Below are 6,551 nucleotides of genomic sequence, written 5' to 3' on the forward strand. Positions count from 1 at the left end.
ACATGGGAATGTCTTTACATTAAGATTATTCTTTCATTCTCAAACTAAATTTGTTTTATTGGTTGGAGGCAGGCCCAACAAGATGTTCTTGAACCCAGGCCCACGGGTACCTTGCTACGCCACTGGCTCACTACTAGTGTGATATCGATATTTACTTGTGTAGCCTGCCTTTATGGTCGCCTAAGCTATGTCTAATTCATTCTCTAATTCTTGTGCTATCACCCAGGCTGCTTTCACATTGGATAAATTGTTATGCTCCAATCAAGTGTAATAACACACATGCGAGTCCGCACAGCTTTTCAGACGCTCTCGAAAGACCTGGATATCGCTGTAGTAAACCGTTAAAACGTTTAATTACAGGGACAATGGTCGTCGAGTCTTCTACGCAAAGAGTCTCTATTCTGCCTTCCCTTAAATCCGGCCCTGCTGCGATAGTTTACAATCAAAGCAAAAGATCCTGCCTGCTAACTCTTGTCTGAATAGATCCGACGTGAACATGACCTCTATGATTTTATAGTTTTAGACTTGAAACAAAGAGACAGCAACATTATGTGTTTCTTTTTATGCTCATACCGAGGTTGGACGAACAAAGATAGACTTGTATAATAAATAGCACTGCCTAGAATTAATCTTGTTTTAAGAAGCACACATAACTGAAATGAGGTTACATGCCAAAGTTTCGTGCAACAAAGTAGCGCTGACAAAATGATGTCTTTAAAATAGCGCCGAGGAAAAAAAAAAGCGCGGACAGTGTCTCATATCAAATATGCCTTGATCTAAAAATCATATTTATCTGGAAGCAGCAGAGGTTTGAATTCTGAGTTGTCCTTCTTCCTCGGGCAGGAGTAACTCGTTAGCTTTAGGTTGCAACCATACTTTTGTCCTACACGCTAAGCTCCTAAACGTTATCACCGACACCACCTAGGGGGTGGGATGGGGCTGGGAGGCGCGAGACAGCGGGTAGATTGGTCATGAGGTCATAAGGTGAAAATCTGCAAAATCACTAACTCAAATTTGACTATATGCTTCAGAAGAGAAAAGAAATAAAATAGATTATAGAAACAACATTTTAGCCCCATGCAGATCTAGGTATTGTAAAAGACTAAAGACTGAATCATTTATTTCAAAATAAAATGCTGCACTTATTTGAATGACTGGTTGTTGATGATCTCGCTAATGACACACAAGTCCTAGGTTCGATCCTTATACTAAACACTTTTTGTCAAGGACAAATCAAATATATAGTGTTATGTCTCTACATTGCGCACTGTCATTAGGTGTGAGACTATGCCCCATGAGACACAGGACAGAGACACGCTAAAAGACAGAGGAAGTCAAAGATGGCCGATAATGAGATCTAGGATGTAAACAAGAAAGAAGTGCTGCTATTATTGGTTACTCTAGTGGTACATTTGTTATCGCATTACTATTGCTCTATTATTAAACTGGATATATCCCTTTCGTTAAGGTTCTTTGGGCTCGCTGTTGGCTGAGTTACAGCACTATGTTAAATGTTTTCTTGGAGGTTCAGAGTGTGCCGATTTAAATTATTCTGACAGCGGATTCCAGCGGTGGTTGATTTTTAAAATTAATACGATGCCAATGCCCACTCATTCTCATCGTATGACCTCAAAACCATCCATTCGAAGTTTGTTTGTTTTTTGTTTGTTTCTTTTCTTGCGGTGGTTGATTTTCAGATCAATACGATGCCAATGCCTACTCATTCTCATCGTATGACCTCAAAACCATCCATTAGAAGTTTGTTAGTTTCTTTTCTTGCGGTGGTTGATTTTGAAACTAATACGATGCCAATGCCCATTCATTCTCATCGCATGACCTCAAAACCATCCATTCGAAGTTTGTTTGTTTGTTTCTTTTCTTGCGGTGGTTGATTTTCAAATCAATACGATGCCAATGCCCACTCATTCTCATCGTATGCCCTAAAAACCTTCCATTCGAAGTGTGTTTGTTTCTTTTCTTGCGGTGGTTGATTTTCAAACCAATACGATGCCAATGCCCACTCATTCTCATCGTATGCCCTAAAAACCTTCCATTCGAAGTGTGTTTGTTTCTTTTCTTGCGGTGGTTGATTTTCAAATCAATACGATGCCAATGCCCACTCATTCTCATCGTATGACCTCAATACCATACATTCGAAGTTTGTTTGAAAGTCTAACCTACAAGATAACATAATAGAGTTTGTGTTTGCTGTCAAGACCTTGATACCATCTCTTGTTGGTTACAGTGGTTCTCACTACTTCGACTAATATAATGTACTAGCCGGACATGCGGGCCTTAGTTTGTGTTTACTAATCTATTGGATTGGTTGCATTTAGATTTATGTTAAACATAGCTAATGATCCTTTCAAGTTTTTCTCTTTCGCCACGAAAATAAAAGTAGTTTTGCGAAAATGGGTTTACCCGTTATCTATTAAAAACGAAAGGAGCGCGAGATGAATAGGATATAAAGTACAATTTAAACGGGTTTACCCGATTTGTTAAACGAGTGGGATTATAAAGTACGTCAGGACGTCTAAATTCGCAGATATAAGGAACGAATGTAGGTAAAAATGCTTTTGAAACACAAATTTGAAGGCTAATTTCAATAAATAATGAAATCAATAGACTATATTTTATATTTTAATGTGTCAAAGTAAAAAAAAAACTATCTGTGCTTTTAAAAATTAGATCTAGATCTAGATCCTTTCGATCTAAACATGGTAAACATGGCCTTGATCCATAAAATAGTAACACTTTCTTAGAGTTGGCAACTTTTTTTTTTGAGGGTCTTAGGTTTGTTTTAGGGCTACAATACATACGGTTCCTGTTAGTACCAAGGAACATTTATGTCAATTTTTATGAAGATTGGTCAAACGGTTTAGATTTCTATGTATGCGGGATATACATACAGACGCCTTACTTCTACTTTATAGCATAAGATATAAAGCTAATATCAGAGAGGACGATAAAGTAAAGAAACACAATAGTCAATAATTGTATCAACTCTTATCTCACACTCCGGACACATATTTGAAATTGATATATTGATCTAGAACTAGGTTTTAACTACCAAAATTGAAAATGATTAAATAGAAGTTAGTTGATGTTTATTAATATATCAAGTTAGCAAAGTAGGGACTATAATATGTAAACAAAAATAATAATAATAATATTGTTATAACCATGCCAAGCGCACCGACATCTAAGCTAGAAGGTGCGCACTGTGATAAACTAGACTGAGAAGGATGTCAACATTAGGAAGAGAAGTGAGAACGATTTCCGCCCAAGTTGAGAGCCGAAGTGAAAAGACTGTGCCTAAGAAAGATGATGTTTTATGAACTCGTGATGTCGTGTAAATAAAGATATATGTGCCTCGTTGAGTTGCCTCACTTAAGTTATTACAATTGGTGTCAGAAGTGTAACTCAACGAGAGGAGGTAGGCTTTGATTACAATGACATATTTGAAGCTATTACATCAGCTCTCAATTAAAGAGCTAAGACAAGAGCTTCGGGACCGAGGTTTAAAATCCCTCGGTAGCAGGGAAACGCTCACGGCTCGTCTGAGGCAAGCTCTGATCAATGAAGAAGAAGATCCGGAGACCTACACATTTGAAATTGAACTTGGGATTATTGAGTTCATTGGCAAGATCCAGAACTTTTGGATGCATTTGATGAACAACTGAACATGAACAGGAACATAATGTTGAACAAAGCTGATGAAAGTGTATTGCAAGTAGAAGGCCAAATAGACCAAAGTGATAAAATTGTATCGCAAGCAAAAGGAGGAATAAACTCGTTAGGGAAGGAGTAGTTACCTGGTCAGGACTGTGGCTGCAGAAACAGTGGTGATGGAGGCGCTGGGGATTGGAGCGCTGTCTGTGACTGTGTTGTGGGCTAGTCTGGCGGGGATGACTTTCATGGCGAGAAACGTGACAACGAATGCTGCGGCGATATCAATGGGATATATAGAATTGAAAGAAAAGAAACAAATGAAGAAACTAGAGAAGTCTGTTATGAGCCTGAAACTTTTGTTCCTGGTATACCTGCAACGAGCCGGACAGATCAAGACAACGTTGGGTCTGCGTCCAAGCTGGCTGCTAAGGACCTTAAAAACCTCTGTTTATCTGTCAGTACCTTTGATAAGAACTCAAACCATGAAAGCCTCAAGACCGTTTCTGATTCCTTGCCTTGGATGTCGTCGGGTGAAATTGCGAATACGGGCTCCAACAATGGCCGAGGCAGAAACAACGAATTTGACTTTGGCAGCGGCATAAGAGAGAACTCCATACTTGGCAATTGCATCCAGACGATTGACATGAACTGTATATGCGGCGTCCTGCGGGGACAGTGCCCATGCCAAGAAACCCAGCTACAAGATCTGAACTTGACAGAAATGTGTACTTCTGCCAACATCAGTGAGAGTGACTTGAACGGTGGTGAATTAATCCCAGCGAAACCTGATGTAGTGGTGGATGAACATTACAAGGATGCTTCATGGGCATACCTTACAGATGAAGCTGAGAAAGACTATGTGCTTGAAACAGTGGCTAGCTGTGGGCCTACAACTGTGTCACGACACGTCCATGGAAAAGGTCCGCTGACTCAGCGTCTTAGAACAACAACCCTGGAATCTACGGTGATCGCCACAACATCCATTTGTGTTACGTGGCTGGCAACCCTGATCTCCACTAACTCTCCATGTGTCAACTGGCTGGCATCAGCGACTATCGTCATGAGGTCGAAGCAGCGACCACGATATCGCCTCAAGCGTAGACTTGCCAACTGGAAGAAGAGGAAGCGACGACCACGGGAAACTGTGCAGATGGCTTTGTGGGCAACAGACACCCTAACGTCTGTGGTTCCCACGGATCGACCTCCACCTGAACTGTCAAAGCTCCACTGCACTGTTTCTTTTCGGGACGAAAAGCTCTAAGAAGGGGGCAATGTTATAACTCCGCCATGCGCACCGCCATCTAAGCTAGAAGGTACGCACTGTGATAAACTAGACTGAGAAGGATGTCAACATTAGGAAGAGAAGAGGAGAACGATTTCCGCCCAAGTTGAGAGCCGAAGTGAAAAGACTGTGCCTAAGAAAGATGATGTTTTATGAACTTGTGATTTCCTGTAAATAAAGATATATGTGCCTCGTTGAGTTGCCTCACTTAAGTTATTACAATATTATAAGGTGTTTTCTTTAACCTATGTGATTCCAGAACTAGAATATAGTAAATCCTGAGACATTAATACTTGGCTACTATGGACTTTCTTTTTCTGCCCCTGTCTCTTTCTCCTGCACGGATCCTGGAGACCAACGTCACAGTCTGCGCAGTAGCCTCCTAGTCAGTAGCGTAGCATCCATGGCGCGAAGGGGTTTAATGAACCAGGGCCCTCGACCAATAGGAGCCCACAGCTGTGTGGTAGCAACCATGGCGCGAAGGGGTTTAATGAATCAGGGCCCTCGACCAATAGGAGCCCACAGCTGTGGCGTAGCAACCATGGCGCGAAGGGGTTTAAATGAATCAGGGCCCACGACCAATAGGAGCCCACAGCTGTGGCGTAGCAACCATGGCACGAAGGAATTCATTACACTTGGGCCCATGACTCATGGCCAGTTGGGGCCCACAACTTAGGTAGAACATTTGTTTGTTCATTTGAGACATTTTAAAGTCGTTTAACTCTGTTAAGAAGTTGTAAAAACATTGACTTTTAAAACATTATTACTTTTATGCAGTCCTAACTGAATCAAACGTTATGACATTATTACTTTTTTTTTATTTTAAAAGGTACGATCTTTACATTGGAATGTCTTTACATTTAGATTACCCATTAAATTTATCACACACTAAATTTGTCTTATTGGTTGGAGGGGGGGGGGCCACCAAGATATTCTTGAACCCGGGCCCACGGGTAGCTTGCTACGCCACTGAATATGGACCACCACGATGTTATGGATGCTACACTATATTGCCAAAAACCAAATATTGAATACGCAGCAGTGACTGCCCTTACATGGTTTACATACATCAGTGCATAGAAAACGAAAGTACATTTCATGACCTAGGTTGGGGGGGGGGAATCTATAAATAGCTCACTCTGTCTGTTGGTCTGGACAAAAAATGTGTACATGTTATTTCTCCGACACCCAATCTCGGATCAAGCTGAAATTTTACGTAGTTTCAATGATTTATCTAATTTGATAGACTGGCCTACTTTCCAGTGATATCTTTTTCTCAATATCGCCGTTTATCAGCACAGAACTTTAGTCACTGTGTCTAGGGCACTACAAACCTAAATTGATCTTTTAAAAAATGCTAATCATACGATCCTATTAGTGCCCACTTTTTCTCTAGAGCTATTAGGGCTTGGAACGGGTTGCCTGAATCAGCCAGGAAAACCAATGACTTAGCATAGTTTAAGTCTTTAATTAACATGCACGATAGATTGACACATGACATAGATACACGAAGGATGTAATTTTCTACTTTGAAGGACCATCTGTAATTTATAAGATTTTAAAATCGAATGGGAGCCATTAACTCTTTCTCTCCGTA

This window comes from Biomphalaria glabrata, chromosome 11 (genome assembly GCF_947242115.1).
Source record: "Biomphalaria glabrata chromosome 11, xgBioGlab47.1, whole genome shotgun sequence".
Classification (NCBI taxonomy): Eukaryota; Metazoa; Mollusca; class Gastropoda; family Planorbidae; genus Biomphalaria; species Biomphalaria glabrata.